The sequence below is a fragment of the Dermacentor silvarum genome, chromosome 8 (assembly GCF_013339745.2).
Source record: "Dermacentor silvarum isolate Dsil-2018 chromosome 8, BIME_Dsil_1.4, whole genome shotgun sequence".
Taxonomy (NCBI): Eukaryota; Metazoa; Arthropoda; class Arachnida; order Ixodida; family Ixodidae; genus Dermacentor; species Dermacentor silvarum.
In genome coordinates, this window is record NC_051161.1 from 152,920,526 (window position 1) to 152,939,209 (window position 18,684).

Here is an 18,684-nt window from a genome sequence, read left to right on the forward strand (position 1 = left end):
AAAAAAATCGGTAATTAACGTTTTACTTAATTGATTTAGGGCACGTATTGTCATTCACGAATTGTAGCGGGTGAGCTTGCAAGGCATATCTACCTTGAATGAATTCTGAGGTTCGCACAAAGAGAGATTTAAACGAACCGGGAAAGGTAAGGAGGTTAACCCAAGGACGTGCCCGGTTGGCTACCCTACGCTTGGGGAGGGGGAAAGGAGAAGAATAGATAAGAAGGAGCGAGAATAATATTAATATTAAAGAGTCAGTCATTCACAGAGCCAGCCGCAGAAGAATGTCGACTGTCACAAGCGCTCATACAGCCCTGTCACCTTCAAGAAGTGCAGAAGGGCTTTCGTGGCCTTTCGCATGCAAGAATGCATAGGTAATGGTCCCAGGATCTTTTCCTCCGAGAGCAAACACTCTATCATCTAATAGGCTGAGTTTAGCTTGTGCAGTAAGTCGTTTAGCGTCAAAGTTTGGGCAACGACACAGAAGCTACGCGCGAGTCTCATCGCACCCGCTGAAATTGCACGCCGTGCTGTTGGCCATTCGTATTAGGAATGACTATAAGAATTTGGAAATGCGACACCCGACCACGCGCGACGCATTAAAGTTGTTTCGAGACAGGAGAGTCCAGGTGGCAGGCAAAGTCGCAAGTTAGGGTCGAGAGTGTTTCGAGATATGGTAAGGGTATGCCAGCAAACGGAAACAATAGCTAGAAAAATCGTGAGGCAAGACACACAGAAACGAACAGGAAGGAGGCGGTCACCCTTCTTGCTGTCTGGCACACCGCGTTGTGGATTGTTTCAGAGCGTGTGTACACGTGACATGAGGGACAGAGACGAAAGGCGATGCGAGAAACTCTTTTGGACCATTGCACCGTGTCGAATGCGCAAAACGCCCTCTGGAGCTTCCCGGGCATCACTATATTGACAGCTGTAAGCCTTTTGACAGCCTCTTGACAGCTGTAAGTATCCGGGACCTCCCTCAATAGCACTGGAGAAGTTGCAGCGCTTGCCTTTCTACTAACGTGCAAGTTCAGAAGGAAGTTTGATAGAATGGTAGAGAGGAGGGGGGCGAGGAGGTGTAAAATGGGTAGAACCGACGCAGTCGCGAAGCGAGTGAATAACATTCGTGCCACCTCTTTGCTCACACGGGTTCAAGGTACGGTACGACATATGTTCGGCCGAACGGAACAAAATATGTTAGGCATAACGTTAAGAGACAGGAACAGAGCGGTGTGCATCAGAGAGCAAACGGGGATAGCCGATATTCTAGTTGACATTAAGCGGAAAAAATGGAGCTGGGCAGCCCATGTAATGCGTAGGATGGATAACCGCTGGACCATTAGAGTTACAGAACGAATACCAAGAGAAAATAAGCGCAGTCGAGGACGGCAGAAAACTAGGTGGGGTGATGAAGTTGGCAAATTCGCAGGCGCAAGTTGGAATCATCTAGCGCAAGACAGGGGTAATTGGAGATCACAGAGATCACAGCCTTCGTCCTGCAGTGGACATAAATGTAGGCTGATGATGATGTTGATGATGATAACAAATGCAGGTTTTCAAGAAAGCGCGCCGTTAACATCGTGAAATAAACTTTTTCACGTCTGCAGCACCTCAACCGGGGAGAAGATTTAATCACCCGCCGTGGTTGCTTAGTGGATATACGGTGTTGGGCTGCTAAGCACGACTTCGCGGGATGAAATCCCGGCCACGGCGGCCGCATTTCGATGAGGGCGAAATGCGAAAACACCCGTGTGCTTAGATTTAGGTGCACGTTGAAGAACTCCAGGTGGTCGAAATTATTCCGCAGTCCCCCACTACAGCGTAAAATTATGAGGCGCGTAAAACCTCATAATTAAATATTGAATCATTCACTAGGCACTCCATTACGGGGCCCTCCCCAGTGCTTCCACAAAACTTCTATTGGCGAAGAGGCCAAATCGACAAACATCGCGCAAGGCCTTTCCGTTGTGTTCGAACACCGGCGGAAAGGAAACTTAAGAAAAGCGTACGCAGGCGCAGAAGGCCTGGTGATATCGTGTATTGCTTGGCTGCCTGATTGTCGCTACTCAGATTTTTGAGCTACCAGCATTGACCCAACTTAAAATAAATATTAATGCTTACTATATGTGCTCTGTACTATCAATTTCTTGGTGGACATCAGTTTGGTTTTCCGTCGTTTGGGCACACAGACTTGAAGAGCTAAATTCGACGTCCTGGGAGAGAAAAAAAAAGTAAAATGCTGCCTAAATTTCCACTCCGTCTGTTACACGTGCCATTTTTAGAGACGGGGGTCTGGTAATGTCATAAGGTACATTTAAAAGAGAGAGAGAAATTTATTTACAGAAAGGCAGAGAGGTCGGCCTGAGCTGTAACTTGCTCTGGCCTGCTACTCTACACTGGGGAGAAGGGACGGGGAGGAAAAGGGCTGATGGATGATAATGATAAGAGGAGGAGGTGTGTATGTACAATTTTACAACGTTTTGGCATCTCTAATAAGGTACATTTAAGTTACGTATTCAAGGAAGGGCCCAGGGCCACACCTCCCCCCCTACCCCCCTTTCGCTGAAACTAAACTCTCCGTCCATTTTCGCAAGCGAAAGCGGAATACATGTACAAGCAGTGATCCCACCATTTCTTTCCCGCAAGAGATAAGCAACTGGTCACTTGCAAATAAGCCAACTTCTCCAACGTATTGTCATAGGCAGGCATAAACATTATCTCTAAGGTCGTTGCTCCCACTCGGGCAAGAGAGTCTAATGTCAGTCTCGCGGTTTCTTTTTCCCCTCGATACAAGAAGGGCAATTTCACTTGGGATCCATGCAGAGTGGCCGGGTTCGGAGGGAACTGTGAAGTACCTCGGGTGCGCAGTCGGCACGCATATAAATATCGGGCCAATCATTCTTCTAGTTCTGCATAGGAACACAACAGGCGAGCATCGTACATCTCCTATATCGACAATCTGTGAGCCTCTCTAAAGCGCCGTTTTGCAAACCACTGGACATAGGACAGCAACATTATATATACAGAGCTTGTAATTAGTCCTGCCAAGGCACGTCGCCAGGTAACCTTAAGTCTGCACAGTTATCCTTTGAGGTCACGTGTCCCTATCTCAAAAATAAAGTGCTATATGGAAGTCCCAATGGCAGGCCCTGCAAAAAGCTCCCACGCTACTCTTTTGAATTTAAAAGTTGCTTCTGGTTTTGCAGCTCTACTCCCATGCCACGGACGCTCGAGTTGAATGTGTGGGAGACCTGCCCCCAAAAGTTCGCACACGCGTCAAAATATTGACAGTGGTCGACACTGATGCGAGTAAAGACATATTTGCGGAACATGACGGCTTAAGAGTGGCTTAATCAGCTGGATCTCATGAAGCATTCACCGGGTGCCAGCCAGCCTCGACGGAGTTATCTCCGTGTTTAGGGAGAAGCCCCGGCGTACGAATATCAAATCGCGGTGTGAAGCAAATATTCGAACCAGGGACAAAACGACATCTTTGACAAAAAAGGAACTGTATTAAAATCAGTGTTATTATTATTATTATTACTTTTAAAAACACGTAGGTAGGAGACGGCTTGGCGCAATACAATCACCATTCCGTCTTCTCATTGAATAATCGTATGCTTCCTAAATCTGCAAGTGTATACGTTGCCGCATCGCTCAATAAAGTACTATGTATGTATAGTGGAGCTTGAACCCACATCTATGGCTGTCGTTACGTCCTGTTGCTCCACGTTTCACCAACCTGTTGTACATTGGGGTCCACTGGTAAAGGGAACACCGGAGCACGTGGCGTCTGCTCTGCGCCACCGCCGGTCGACGGCCGCAATGAGTGTCGCGCAGACGCAGTGAGCACTGTGGGCGGTGCTCTTTCGTCGTCTGCTACCGTCAGCTGCCGCGCTTCGGATCGTCGCGAAGCAAGCGGCTTGCGTAATCTCTGTTTGAACGCAGGCCCATTCCTTCCAGCTGGAAGCAAAGTGACTGAATATATGTATTATCAGATAAATGACCTAAACATCAGCAACAGTGACCGTGCCGTCTTTTCTTCGCTGTCTCGTTTCATAAAGATTTGCCCGCTTCAAAAAATTTTATTGCGATAGCAATTATATGGACACTCCAAAGCAGATTTCTGCCGTCGGCGTCGCCGTCGCCGTTGCCGTCGCCGTGAGGTTCCGTATGACGTCAATGGAGATGAAATCATCGCCGCGCGCCGCCGAACGCTGTATGTGCGAGTGAAAGGGCGCGAGGGACGCGCGCTTTCACGGGGAGTGAACGCACGGCGGAGAACAAACGCGCGTTCTGTGCCGTGCTCCCTTAAGGGCTGCAGAAGTAGGCGTCTCTTTCCTCCTTTACAATCACCATATATGTAGAGCAAACGCGCCTTCTTCTGACGCACGAAAGGCCACGGGGGGGGGGGGGGGGGGGGGGGGGGGGGCAGGGAAGGGAGGCGACGTTTAGCTGCGGCACCAAGTGCCTATTTATATCAGAGGGTCCGGCAACAGTCACCAACGCCGCACGCATTTTGTGCGAACGCGGGCAAAACGCCGACGGCGTCGACAACAGTGCTGTGTGTTGCCGGTGCTGCTGCATGTCCAAGTTTGTACAGCGGATAAAACTACTATCCTTACTCCGTATAGCTCTCTACTAAGTTGCTATCGCAATTGATGCTTCGCCTTTCGGGTGAAACTGCGCCAACTTTTTTACTGTGCACGTCGATTCCCATGATTCAATGATAACTCGTCTGATAGCTTTTTATAACTTAATATGCTCGTTAAAGGCGCTTGTGGATTCTTTTTGCAGTCTACGCACTGCACTGCAGCGACTCGAATATGCAGTAGCACAAATGAGATGGCCTCTACACATGGAGGAGTATTCTCTTATATAGCTGTGCCACAAAGAGACGTCCGTAAAAAAATTATCACGTTTGTCTTGTAAGTTGAAACGGCGAATATACCTGCGTGTCAATATTTTGCCTCGTCTAATTTTCTTTCGCCTTTGCAACGGCTGGCTATCAGTGTGCGACCATGCACTCACCGGCCAACATTAAAAAGGCGTGCTCGGCTTGCTTCGCTACTATCCGAAGCGCGGCAGCCGACGGTAGCAGACGACAAAAGAGCACCGCCCACAGTGCTCACGGCGTCTGCGCGAAACTCGCTGCGCCTGCGCGAAACTTGTTGCAGCCGCCAGCCGGTGGTGGCGCCCAGCAGACGCCACGCGCTCCGGTGTTCCCTTTAACAGTGGACCCCTCTGTACATTTCGAGTTTTTCTGGTGCGTCAAAAACAAAGCTATCAACAGAACGACAAACCACAGGTGCAAATAATTATGCAATCTATGTAAGATGTTCCTTGCCAGATTTGGTAAGGAGCATCAGACATTAAAATGGTGAATTGAATAATTAACATGACTGCACCAACTTTTTCACTAATTACTTTACGGCACATTGCTTTAGAGTGACTTCTCAGATGTACGCCAGTTTCGCGATATTCATTTTCAAAATGTCTGACTAAATGCATTGGCATTCCAGTTAGGTTGGTGCTTCACTGCATAAAACGGCGTTTTATCAAAAAAGTTGCAGTGGCTTAGCTCGGCTATGCCAGGATATACGTAGCGTTAGCAAAGGTTCAGCTGATTATTCTTAGCTTTCCTGGTTGTCTAGATTGTCAAGGATTAGCTTGAGAGCAGCATTTGCGCTCTCCTTCTCCATGGCTATACCACACTGGCAAACGCCAGTCAGAAGCGCAGCGGCTCCAGCGCAGTGTCAGACGGCGACTGCACACCGAGCGCGCGCCGGCGCCAGTGCGTCTACCACGGCTACGACGTCACTCCTCTGGAATGCGCAGACCGGCGGCGGTGAGTCGCGCGCGGCGGCGGCGGAGTGCGCGAGAGGTGCCGGCTCCGGTGGCTCCGGTGCGCAAGCCGTGTGACATCACTGATCCTTGCGCATGCGCAGCACGGCTCTTGATGTGCCGCGCGAAACGGGCTTGGCTAGGCCAGTGTAGCTAACGCTACAAAAAGTAATTTGAGCAACCGTGCGGTTTAGCGCAAGTTTCATGCTGCATATCTCGAAACAGATGCAATAGGCAGTATTCATTCTATGCCCATATGCCTCGCATAGTGACTAGGGACAATTCATTGATCGAAATATGTGCCGTGAAGTGAATAATTAATACAGTAATTAGCACAGCTATGTTAATTATTTAATCAAACATTTTGATATTTCTTAGAAGCAATGGTCGCTTCAAAGAATTATTTAAATCAAGGGTTACAATTGGGCGATCGGCCACGGGCAATTTTCGAAAATTTGGTGCACCTAACAAAAGGAACCGCCGTGTATATACAGACAAATTATACATTACACAGTAGTGACGGTCGAGCTCGCACAACGCTGCTGTCCCTCTGGGACTTTGCACACGAGGCCGGGATTGACCTTCGTATGTGATCTTCCGCTTTTATTTACCCCACTCCCCTGTATAGGCCTCCGAGCCAGTCCTTTCCGGTGTAAAGATTTATAAGCAGAATCCTACTTCTTTAATTTTAACACTCTCAAGGCAGGCTCGAACAAAAACTCTGGCACTCTGTAGAGCCTTGAAATACTGACGAACAGAAATGAGCCGTGAAGCGTCAAGAAATCCCAACACAATGCAGCTTGCACACCGTGCATACCACGCTGCGTCAGAACAAGAGTCCGCTCCTGCTTTCCTTTCTGCGCTCCGGCGCGGTTAGCCGTACTGCAACGCACTCATGTTTCCCGTTCCTTGAACTCAAAGCCACGGTCCTTGAAGGCAACGGTTGCTTGATCGACCTTTCTTGTTCAGTTTTTTTTTCTCCTGTTAGTACACTTTTCTCATTTTTTCCATCTTATTCAACTATCGTCGTAAGCACCTTCTTCATTTATTTCACGATCTCAAACATGACTGATGATGTGTACTGGCTCCGCCCACAGCTAAAACTGTATAAGTAATGTCCTCATGTAACCTCATCTACACTTTTGAAAAAAGCCGGTCCTCCGGTCCAGACGTCGAGCAACGCAACGTTTCAATGGGCCATGCCTTCTTTTCTTAAATAAGTTGTGCAGCAAGCAAAGGCCCGTTGGCTTTATAGCTACGCTTACATAAATGCGACAGTAGCGTGTCGCATTCTTTAGCGCATCACGGCAATAGCTACGCGAGAGCGTTTACATGTGGTGCATCCACCCTCGTCCGAAACCTGTTTCAGGCGATTCAGACGGCGAGTGGGGACCAGCACACGGCGGCAGCCATCTCTCTCCGTCAATGCGACACGCCAACATTTACATGCACCGCGACAGAAGACCTGTCGCTTAACCCGTCTGGAACTACCCTCTCCTGTCACATCACCGCCGTTTACACAAAGGCGATGCGCGAGAAAAGCGATCCGATGCGCCACTCGTCCCATTCATGACTAATATGTATATTGGCACGTGTACTTGTTTATCTTTTTCTGGTGACAGATTTTTCACCGGCTAAAAAATGTTAAACGTTACCGCTCAGCGCAGGACGTACCTGCATGTATATCAGAGCATTCTCGATTCTTGTGGTCGATTCTATCTGCTGTCTGTGTTGTCGCTTAACCTTTTGTAATCAGATTGCACGAGTGACGTGAATAGCGTTGCGCATTCTAGAACTTGTGTGCGCGCCAGCGATTGCGCTGGAACATTCCGCGAGTCAAGTATAACTAGTCGACGTCGTCTGACCCACTGATCAGGTTTTCGGCGATCGTCGAGTGTTCTCGCCGCTATTGTTGTGTTGAGTTTTACTCGCTTAGCTGGGATCAAGTTCAGGGCCCAATAAATAGTTTCGTGCCCTGCTTTGTGCCATTGTGGTCGCTCACCGTCAACATATGTATATGCCTGGACCAAATTACCTCGAGACTGGCCGTTTGAGGCACTTTGCATGTATTCGCGGGCTTCTTTCACGCTCAGAAAAACACTTTCGTGCAGCACGTATTGAGCAGCAGGAAGCTGTGCCGGGAGTTTTTAAAGCGAAGCTTTATATGCCTAGGCGAAATCGTATATGGCTAGGCGGAATCGCCTGTGTACAGAAAACTATTGTCGTCAGCACTGGCTCGAGCGTCGTCATTTTCTTCCACAGCTGGTTCGTTGGCGCCCTTATTCAAGCGTGGAATTTCACTTCTTCTCTGTCGTCGTAATGCGGAGGCCGTGTAAACACGGGTATGAGCCATTCTTTGTCTTACGTAGCGGACAGATTTAATTTTGAAGCAACTTAATTGCGAAGAATCCCAAGCGGCAATGGCGGGCGAATGCTGCTAACCACGCCGCCGAGCAAACTCGAGACATCGAACGCAAGCGACAACTCCGAACTGCGGGCATACCGTCAGTGACGTCGTTCTCTCGTAGCAGCCGAACGTGTGTGTAACCTCATATTTGAGAAATACTTTAATGAACCCTCGGGTTAACCCAGTGATAAACACCGGGGCCGCACGTTTCAGCTTCGCTGGTTAAACATCATCACGGAGTGAAAAGGCCGACCAATTTTTTCATGTTGTTGTACCATTTTCTCATTTACACTTTTCATATAATTGTAATATTTGAGAAGTTGAATATTTCATTAGGTCTAATTATGTAATTAGGCGGAATGCAAAAAATAATCTGAGAATCTCCAAGCGAAGGCAAAGAATAGTACCTTGGTTCTGGCCCACTACGTATCATTTGCATATTTTTAAATCTTGGTGCATGATAGCTCGGACACCCTGTACATGTATAACATTGTGATGTTCGGTTTTACAGACTACTGTTACAGGCTGCTTGGAAATTGAACGTTTCCTGGGATCTCGTGGTCCATGAACTTTTGTGGTTGACTGTGTTAATCCCCCTTTTAAAAAAGCATTGTCCCAATGCTACAGATACAACACGAAAAGGAAAAACAATAGCGCCCCCTCCGAACAAAAATCCTTGCTACATGCCTGGTACATTTCTAATCGAAACGTTCATTATTGTCCTTCCTTTGCAGTGTCGAGGTGAGAATGTGCGAATACCGCACACCCGCCGCGCTGGCTTACGGTGTTGCTCTGCTAGCATGAAGTCGCGGGATGAAATCCCGACTGCATTTCGATAGGGGTGAAATACAAAAACGGCCGTGTCCCATGCATTGGGTGCAGGTTAAAGATCCCCTAGTGGTCAGAATTAACCAGGAGGCCCCCAGTACGGTGTGCCTCATAACTGAATAGTTTTTCATGTGCTCTACAACTTTCTCATTGACACTTTGATAATTAGGAGAGTACTTCTCGAGTTAGATAATTAATTACAGGTACCTAATTAAATCTCAGTAACGAAAAAATTACTGGCGGCTGCTCCACTGTACTGGAAACAATACGCACTAGGTTTGCTTCGCGTAATGCCGTTCCTCTTTTTTTAAATCGTGCTGCGTGATAGCTGGGACACCCTGTATATTTTAACAAACTTCGCGGTGGGACGGGACACGAGGAAAGAAGGGAGACAGACGAGTGCAGACTAAAATCTGACTTATTGAAAGCACGTAATCCACCTTAAATAGTGCCCAGCCTAGGTGGCGCGTCACCATCAATGTTAACAACGTAGCAAGAAAAACCTTTAGATAAAACCTTTAAAAAAAGAAAAAGAACTGCTGACACGTGGAAGGCCGCGGGAGTCAATGGTAGTACGTATAACTTGGATGCGCCTACTTTGTGTCAGATAGATTAACCCTTTGTATCCCAGGTGCCACGTTTGTGGCAGTTTTCTCGAAAAATTTTTATCTAAAAAATTCAATCGCATAGCCCCTAATTCGTAGCTACCACAAATGTGGATGCCGATGCTTCCACTTGCGATCTCTAGATGACGCTACGGTTACCACAGAAGGGCGTTTCTTGTTTTGCAAACATTGCTTCCACGTGCGGCCGGCAAAGACAGTGAGTGTGCTGCTTTTTCTTGCTTCTCTGTGTTTACTTTCTGGAATATAAAGTTGAAAACACCGACATCTTCTTGTACAATGTCTGCGGAACGCGCCTAAGCAGTTTTATTAAAGTATCACTCGTTGTCGCTTATTTTAGTATAGTTTTGGTTTGCATACACGTTTGTGGCACTCAGGACCATGCGGTCCTGTTTTGCGGATAAACGGCGATAAGTGTAACGCCGTGTCTAGGGCTCTGCAATAATGTTTTTTTTTTTTTTTTCGTTCGTTTGCCGTCAAATAACTTCCGCGCTTGTTGTTCGCTGTCAGTCTATTTTACGTTGACGTATGAAAAAAAAATTGTTGTGGACTATGCAGGCAGCGCCTTACAGAGGAACAAATCCAAGCAATTCTTTTTCCGTCTGAATATCCAAGTGGAAGCGCCGATGAAAACTTGGAGGGAAATGATTGCGACGAACAGTACACTCTGTAGCAAAGACGGTCACGCAGTGACAGCGAAAGCTTTACAGACAGTGAACAAGAAATGCAGGTAACATCGACTCAGACGAACCAGCGAAAAAAAAAATATGGCACTGGGTAAAAAAGGACATCAACATTAACTGCGGTGAATAATATCTTCCTGAGGCCAACAGATCGCTTGGAGAAAGTGAGAAGCCCTTTGAATATGTTTCTGAAGCTTGTTGATCAGGTCATGATTGAGTTTCTCCCTTTTGGGTCAAACAGACGTAGGGTACAAGAAAAGCGCAGTTGCGTCCTTCCAATGTAAATACTCGTTAGAAGGCATGCGTGAATCGAACAATGAGTGTACTGAACTTTTACCCGTCATGGTTTCTTCAGAGGCGTCTTTACCAGAGGCATCAGTCTCAGGTAACGCCGAAGTATCGAAAAGAGCATACTATGTAGAGTTGTCTGTGAGGCGTCACATAGTTGGCCACTGGCCGGTGAAAGTGGCTAAAAAAATGCCCCCATGTGCAAGTTGAGCTCATGCAAAAGGCGCACCCAATTCTTTTGCAAGAAATGCTTGGTCTATTTTGTGCTAAACTGTGTTTTTTTTATTTTGTGTTAAACTGTGTTTATCCTTTGATTTTTTTTGCTGCCTTTAAAACAGTGCCATGGACCACGTCAAGCCTTGCTGGCTTTTTGTCCACGGTCCTCAACATCAGTTTTATGTTGGAATAAATTTTGATTTGATTTGATGTATGCGTAGATACTGAAAAGATCAACTAGTTTCAAGTTTTCCACACTTCCTAAGAGCCGCCAGAAATCAATACCTGTTTTCCTATTTTCACCTTCTCATTCCTGAGTGCCACGTTTGTGGCAGTAACAAAACTTCAATAAAATGTATATGTATTCTCTTGCGTGTTTTTTTCTGATTGATACTTCGACAAAAACAACCTAAAAATATCAGTTTTGGTTACGTGCACTATGTGCAATGTCCGTGGGAAACAAAGGGTTAATCGACGGGTGGCTAATACAACGACCTCCCATTGTCATGATATGGAAAGCCTCTATTATCTTACTGCCGATGAATCGGCTTTCCCTGGAAATAACTTCCGCGTCCTCGAAAACAGGCCTATGCAACCGCACTCGCGGCAGTGCATCGGAAAATGTAAACCTGGGCTGTTGGAAAGCGATCCCTCATGCTCCCTTAATCTCACGTTAATACACATCCCGCTATCCCCGATATATCTTTTGCCACACGTTTAGGGCACGTGATAAACTACGCCCATCTTACACGGCACAAGCTCGTCCCTATGTTGGATATGGCGCTCATCTCTCCGTGACGTCCTGGCGCGCTCTTCCTTTTGCCTTACTAAATTACTCGCCCAGCTGTCGGCCATTTTACAACATTTATAAACATACGAACACTTTACATAGCTTCTTTTCTCTTGTGTTGTTCTCTCTCAGGCTGTCCATTGCTTACCCTATCCCCTTGTTGGCCTGTGTTTAGCTACTGGCTCACTGCACGGCAGTTAAGGTCCGGCCAGCAGAAGTTCCCTCGTTGTTTTGTTCTCGCAACAACAACTAAAATCGCTTTCTCTTCATTTGCTCGAGGCCGGCGCATCGTGACGGTCAGGAATGCGACCCTAAAGACGGGGATAGGAGGAGACGAACACAACGGTCTTTTTAACAAGGACCTAAATTGACGTGCACCAAGTGTTTATTCGTTTCTCTTCCATGTAAATGCCGCCGCCGCAGCCGGTGCTCAGCCGACCACGACGTCGTGCTAACCAGCAGAACGCCGTAACCACTCAGTAACCGTGACGGGTGTTTTGTGCATATCTAAAGAAATGACAATCACGAAAGACAGAAACACAAGTAGGGCGAATGGAACCTATACGCAGGCTTTTCGTTGAAATGTGCTGATTGTTTTCACCGACGATGTCGCTGTCATAAAGAATTAAGGACAAGAGATTTGAGGCAAAATGTTTTTCTTTTTTTTTTTGTCGCCCAAGATTTGTAGTAGTCAGGAATTTGAAAGATTCTGCGAGAATCACTAACAGAACTAACTTTAATTGTCAACATTGCCAAACTTTCTGCAATTGCTTATTTAAGGGTCGCCTGCACCCGAAGCATTTCCATTTAGCAGCAATTCGAAGAATAGCTCTAGTTCTTATCTATTAGTCCCCTCACTTGCAACAAAATGCACCGGCCACATATTTTCCCATAAAGGCATCCACGCTAACTCTACTATGACGTTAGCGCGGAGAAGTTTCAACAGAAAGCGCTTGCGTCGTGCCGCTGGCTTGTACACGCCACAAATGTTGTTCGTGCAATTCAGTACAACCCCAAAGGCCAATTGCCAACGTCTCGATAGGGAGGCGAAATCGACGCGTTTGTGTAGACGCGTTAACCGTTTAACATTGCGTATCGTATTTTTTTCAACACGTACACTGCAATATACTATTATATCTGCACCACAAGACCAACTCTGATGGAAGCCGTTGCCTGTATATATAGATGTGGTCGCATGTGAAGCAGTGACCATTATTTACTTTGTTTAAATGATCGGTAGGCCAAATTAATTCATTTTAGTGTATTACCTCAACACAAACAATGTGAGCACATGCATTACATCAACACAGCATCTACAAGACGTCACGTAGTGTCTACAATAACGTAGTCACGTAGCCAACACATTTTAATTTACACCAGCATCTACATAAAATCAGCTGCGCGCCTACCGGTTGCCGCCGAGCGTGGAATACGCTGCATGATGGCTTTTTTTTTTTTTTTTTTTTTTTTTGAAGAGAGAGAAATTAAACAGCCAGAGCATGTGCTTCTTGCCCCACTCTATACTGCTTCCTTATTCCTTCGAACCTGATAAATTTGAAGGTAACTACTTTTCCGCTTGATGATTAGCTCTGATATTTCGTCCAATTTGACGCGATTTCTGGAGTTGCAGACTTAAGCTCAGTCACTTTTTTTAATGAGGTCTTTCGCATTTTGAGAGAGCTTGCCCGTTTCTTGTCTTTGTGTCTTACTTGCGACTTTGATTGCCTTTTCTGAAGTTATTTCCGCTAAAGTCCTAATCGTGACCTCTAAGCCAAATCCTATTAGTTCCTTAACTCTAGCGGGAATTGTTCCGCTCTGTCTTTGACTGCTATCAGGTTGGCCTTCATTACTGTGGCTAGCATTTTCCTTTCTCTCTTCGTATAAAGAATAGTCCTGAACATCATCATTCTTTTAACACTAATTTCTTTTGCATGCTTTTTATTTTTCACCACTGCATTGCCGAAGCGCTCCAAACTGAAATGTGGATGCCTCTAAGCTTACATAATAATGAGTAATATTTCATATTGTGGACACAGATGGGCGATATAGTAGGTCCGCTGCCAGAATTAGGAACAAAACGAAATAATACTCACCTGTAAGCTCAGTTTCGTGATCAATCGTCGAGATAAGGCTGTATCACCTGTAAGCGCGAACGATAGTGCAGCGACCGTGCTTTTCGAGAGGCGCCTTTCTTGTAGTCCTGAAGAGGTTCCTCCTGACAAATAAACGCCTCTTGACAGCTGCTGTGCCGTCGCACTCAGTGGGGAAGGGGGGGGGAGGGGGGGGGGGGGCTCGTCAGCTCAGCGATTGGGCCTCGCACAGACACGCACGACCCACGAGGTCGAAAACAGGCGCGTCACGCTATCTATACTCCCCCCCCTCACTCACCGCATCAACTCAACGTCACGAGCTCCGATCGTCGTCTATCGGAAGGGATGTCCCTGTCAGATAAGAGCGTAGCTGAGCAAATGTATGCCGCCGACGCGAGCTACGCCACACTGAAACCAGATCTGCCGTCCTGCAGACGTGACGAAAGCTGCCGTTGATGCGGCGGGAAGGGAGAATGCGCGCCCATCAACGAAAGTGGCTTCAGCCGCCAGATTGGATTTCAACACCAGCGGCGGCCCCAACCAGCGCGCGACGCGTGAGACACATCACGAAATGGACAAAAGCGAGAGGGTCGCGACTTTGGCCGAGCGCAGAGCCCGTCCATTCCTGTCTAAAAAAAGCTCTCCGGGACGAGCTTGCTTTTCATAAGGATGACAAACTGTTCAGCTAGTTTGTTTTGTTTTAGCAGTTTGACAAACTGTTTAGCTAGTGTGAGGCCTTCTCTCGGCCTGGGCACACCTAAAAAGGATAGACGAAGGAAATGTCTTCCCCACCCCTACGAGGAATGCGCTTGAGAAAAAAGCTTTTGACCTTTGTGCGCCTAACCATGGCGGGTTCACGTGTTTACGCCTTTGCCTGAAATATATTGGCCTGCAACGCCTTAAGCGATGTGTCGCGTACGTGGGGAGGCCGTGACGAATGGGCCAAACCGCAGGCATTTCTTGGAGGATAAAGATTGGCTTTGGTCTAGCGGTTGGTTAGTCTATCCGCTCGGAATTCAACATCTGTAAATGCCTTACCTTGACGTAAATGAGACATTTAAATGTAATATTAATAAGTACAACTACTGTACATAAAGAAGTCATGGTAGTGTCGTGCTTCCCGAACAAATTGCTCGACAGCAAAACAACGCCCTCCCACATCAACAGCAGTGAGCAGAGCTCGCCGTCTCCGTACGAGGGGAAGAACCTGATATTTACGGTCTTGTATAAGATAACACGAGTGGCATCGCTTTGTCCGTAGACGGTAGCGCCATGCAGGGATCAAGCAGAGATACGCCACGAGGACAATCAGCTGATGACCACGCGGTACGGCCACGTTTCCACGTGGCGGGTCCGGGCGGCTACTACTAAGTGTTTCGTTATGAGAAAAGGAAAGATTGGCGCTATCTTATGCAGCCCTTGAGGGAGCGCGGCTTAGCGCCAAATGGGCGGCTGTGCAAGCGCCTAGGGTGTGCGCTCCTCCTCACCCGCTCGGTGAGCCAGGAGTACATCGAGACACCCTACCAACACCTGCCGTGCCGAGGGCATTTGTCTTCCCCTTTTGCTAGTGCGATGGTCCAGAGCTACAATAGTCAGCCAACGTGCTGCGTGCCCAAGTGCACAAACAGAGTTGGTCGCGACGAGATTATTCCCTTTGTTTCTGGTGAAATCCGCAGAGACAGTATGGGTGGCGTGACTACGGATCGGAACTCCTGTGACCCCGCCGTTTCTTTCCTATCAACGTTGCAGGGCCTTGAAGCAACAGATGCCCTCCAATGGACTACTTTATATTCGATTCACGGCCGCCGCCATATTGGGCTGTTACATAAACAATTTTCAAGTTTTATGAGAAGCGAAGTGATGTAACATGGTCATGAAACGCTGAACGCATTTATACAACTATTTTTATGCTTGCGAATCGGCTGTAGTAACGTACACTTCGTCGTTAAAAACAGAAAATAGCAGCGTTAACAGCCCAAGATGGCGGCAACCTAACGCTTATGTAAAATTATCTATAGGCCGCAGCTCTTTTCTTTTATCAACATTATTCACATTGCATTAGTCAAATCTATTAAATTGCAGTGAACTTGCCCAGTGAAAATGTGCAAAAATAAAGTATATAAAATATTCACTGTTCATATAGCGACCAAGGGTGCGATAGCGCAAACAGGTCGCTTTCCGCACGTTCGGTTTGACTGCTACGTCACAAAGTGGCAAAGCTGCGCAACCGCCCCGCTGTCTCTGACGGCCGCTGACGCAATCATAAGTCTGACCTAGAAGGCAAGCGAAGGAACGGAAAAGCGAGCTGTTTGCTCGATCGCACCCCATATTGCAACGAGCATAAGTTAATGATTTTCATCAGCTGCGTAATCTTCATGATTCAACCATGCAATCCTGGGGAATTGAAATGTTTGAAGGTGTGCTTCATACTTAAAAAACGCCACAGATATGTGAGAAATAAAACTGTATCACTTATTAATACTATTATTACTAGCACTACTATGGAGTCGGTGGCAACTCAACAGCAAAGCTCTTCCGCTGTATATCTTTGAGGCTCGTGCTCTCTACCTCCGGGCACCCGCGCGGTGACTTAGCGCCTATGTTGCGGCACTAAGCACGACGTCACGGGATCAAATCGCCGGGAGCTGCAGCCGCATTTCGATGGTGGCGAAATGCAAAAGCGCCCATGTGCCGTGCATTGGGGGCACATTAAACATCCCCTGGTGGTAAAAATTAATCCGGAGTCCCCCACTATGGCGTGCCCCATAATCTAATCGTGGTTTGGCACGTAAAATCCCAGAATCCCTTGTCTACCTCTGGGCCTCTCGGCGCGCGGTACACGGAATCGTCGTTGGTTGGTGCGGGCCATAGCCGTTGGCCACGTCATTGCGCAAGAATTCGAGGCAAAACCAGCTTTTTCTGAAAGCCCTGACAGAGAGAATGCCTACTTGATAAGCGCGCATCATCGGACAATCTGCAGCCGGCGGCGTTTCAATGGCCCAACTCTGACGGTTTGATGCCTGATTTGCCGCCAACTGCAGAGTGTTTCTGTCGCTCAGCATTATGGATATGTGTACTGCTCGTCTCGAACGGTTGCCTGATGATAGTCGCGGTAGTCGTTTTTTTAGCATGCGTATATTGCGGAAATGATTATCATTTGGGACAGCAGTGCTCAGGTGTGGCACGAAAAAAAAACTTTTACATTCCCAGAATGTAAGCCAGAAACCTGGTGGTGCAGAACTTGCCGTACAACGAGGCAGCGTGTTGGGTCAGCCTCGAAGTCGGCAGGTACTCCGATGGCAGAAGTTTCTTTAGATGTTCCGCTAATGTCTCAGCTCACGAATATTAATTATATTATAATATGATTGCTGACCTTACACGGAAAATGGGATTATTTGCTTCCCCTGAAGACTGAGTTCATGAAGTTAACCATGACAGTTAAGGATCTAGAAGAGGCAGTATCATTCATGTCAAAGTCGTACAACGTGGTGGATAGAACAGCTGTCGGCCAGTAATAAAGAACGGGAAGCTGCGCGTGAAGCACAAATTGCTGACTTGAAAACGCAGCTTGAAGCGCAAGTAGTTCGGTCTCAACAGAACTAAACGATAGCGAACAGTACTAGCAGAAAGGCGAGCATGGAAATTGAAGTGCTACCGGTCGAACACGAGAACAACTTCAAACAAATCTTATCAGACGTGGCAAGTAAATTGGGGCTATCAGAATTTTCAAGCTCCGATACTGAGGCTGGGCATCGCTTGCCGAACAACCATATCATTCATCGGTTCTAGTTCGTTTTATTTCTGTGACTACAAGGGAGGCGTGGTTTGATGCACGTGGAAGCCTGACACGCTTGCAACAAAATGGGCAGCTGCCGAAAATTTTCTTTAATTAAAATGTGACAGGATTAAACTGAAATTTGTTCTAACGAGCAAGAACAGCATCAAAAGAAAAGGGCTGCAAATTTGCATGAGTGAAGATCGGGAAAACTTTCGCCATGGACGAAAATGTGCTCCTCATCCGAGTGACTAGTCTAGCGGCTATTGCTAAGATTGCTTAAGAACTACGGCGGATAATTTTAATTCGGTCCCAAATTTCAGTGACCTTAAAGATTCATTTGCTGTCAACCTTCATCATAGTTAGCATCGATAATAGAAGCCTGCGTTAATACTGTAAGGATCGAGTTCAGGGAAATGGCTGAATCTGCCTCAAAATCCGTCGATTAATTTATTATAGTAGAAACAAATGCATCAGATTGCAGCTCTGACACGTTTGTATTAGATGGTTACCGATCCTAATATCTATCGCGGCCGAAAAAACGGGGAGGCTGGATAGCGTGTTTGTTAGAACAAGATTTTACGCTTTTCTAATGCTGATTTCCTTTGGACATGCTGAATGCCTACAAGTGAAAATAACGCTTCCGAACACTGACCTACTTATGATAGCTCTATATTGTTACGCGAACGAAGGACTAAGTACAGGAGACTATTTACAAGTATATTTACAAATGATAGCTGCAGCGCTGGCCAGATCAGCCGATAGCTCGAGAGCCCAGAGCAGTTCGTCTTCTTCGTCTAGGCGCCCGCGCGCCTCGTTCAAACAACCAAATACCACACGCGTGTAGCATAATCCCCCGGCGGCAGAAGCGACGTCCCGGAGCGTTTAAATGTCATCACTGGGAGGGTGATACTGCTTCAGTCGTGTAAAGTGCACGATATCACTGGACTGGGAAGCAGATGGGGCGTCAGAGGCGATCTCGTATAGGTGACGGGAGTCACGGCACGAATCACTCGGTAGGGGCCTGTGTAACGAGACAGCAGTTTTTCTGACAGGCCGACCTGACGCGACGGAGACCATAGGAGCACCAAAGAACCAGGCGGGAAGTGCACGTCGCGGTGTCGCTGGTCGTACAAACGC

The 18,684-nt window shown here is 47.2% G+C and overlaps 1 protein-coding gene across 3 annotated transcripts in view; it reads right to left on the reverse strand.

Moving 5' to 3' along the window:
• LOC119461771 (sphingomyelin phosphodiesterase-like) overlaps window positions 1–13,965 on the reverse strand; it is a 148,046-nt gene extending 134,081 nt beyond the window's left edge. For 2 of the 3 annotated variants that reach the window (XM_049672151.1, XM_049672152.1), the window contains exon 1: window positions 13,773–13,959. The gene's annotated coding sequence lies outside the window, so the exon portion shown is untranslated. Of the gene's footprint in view, window positions 1–13,772 lie in introns of all 3 variants that reach the window. The other variant, XM_037723149.2, reaches the window with a different exon arrangement.
• Window positions 13,966–18,684: the final 4,719 nt, after the last annotated feature.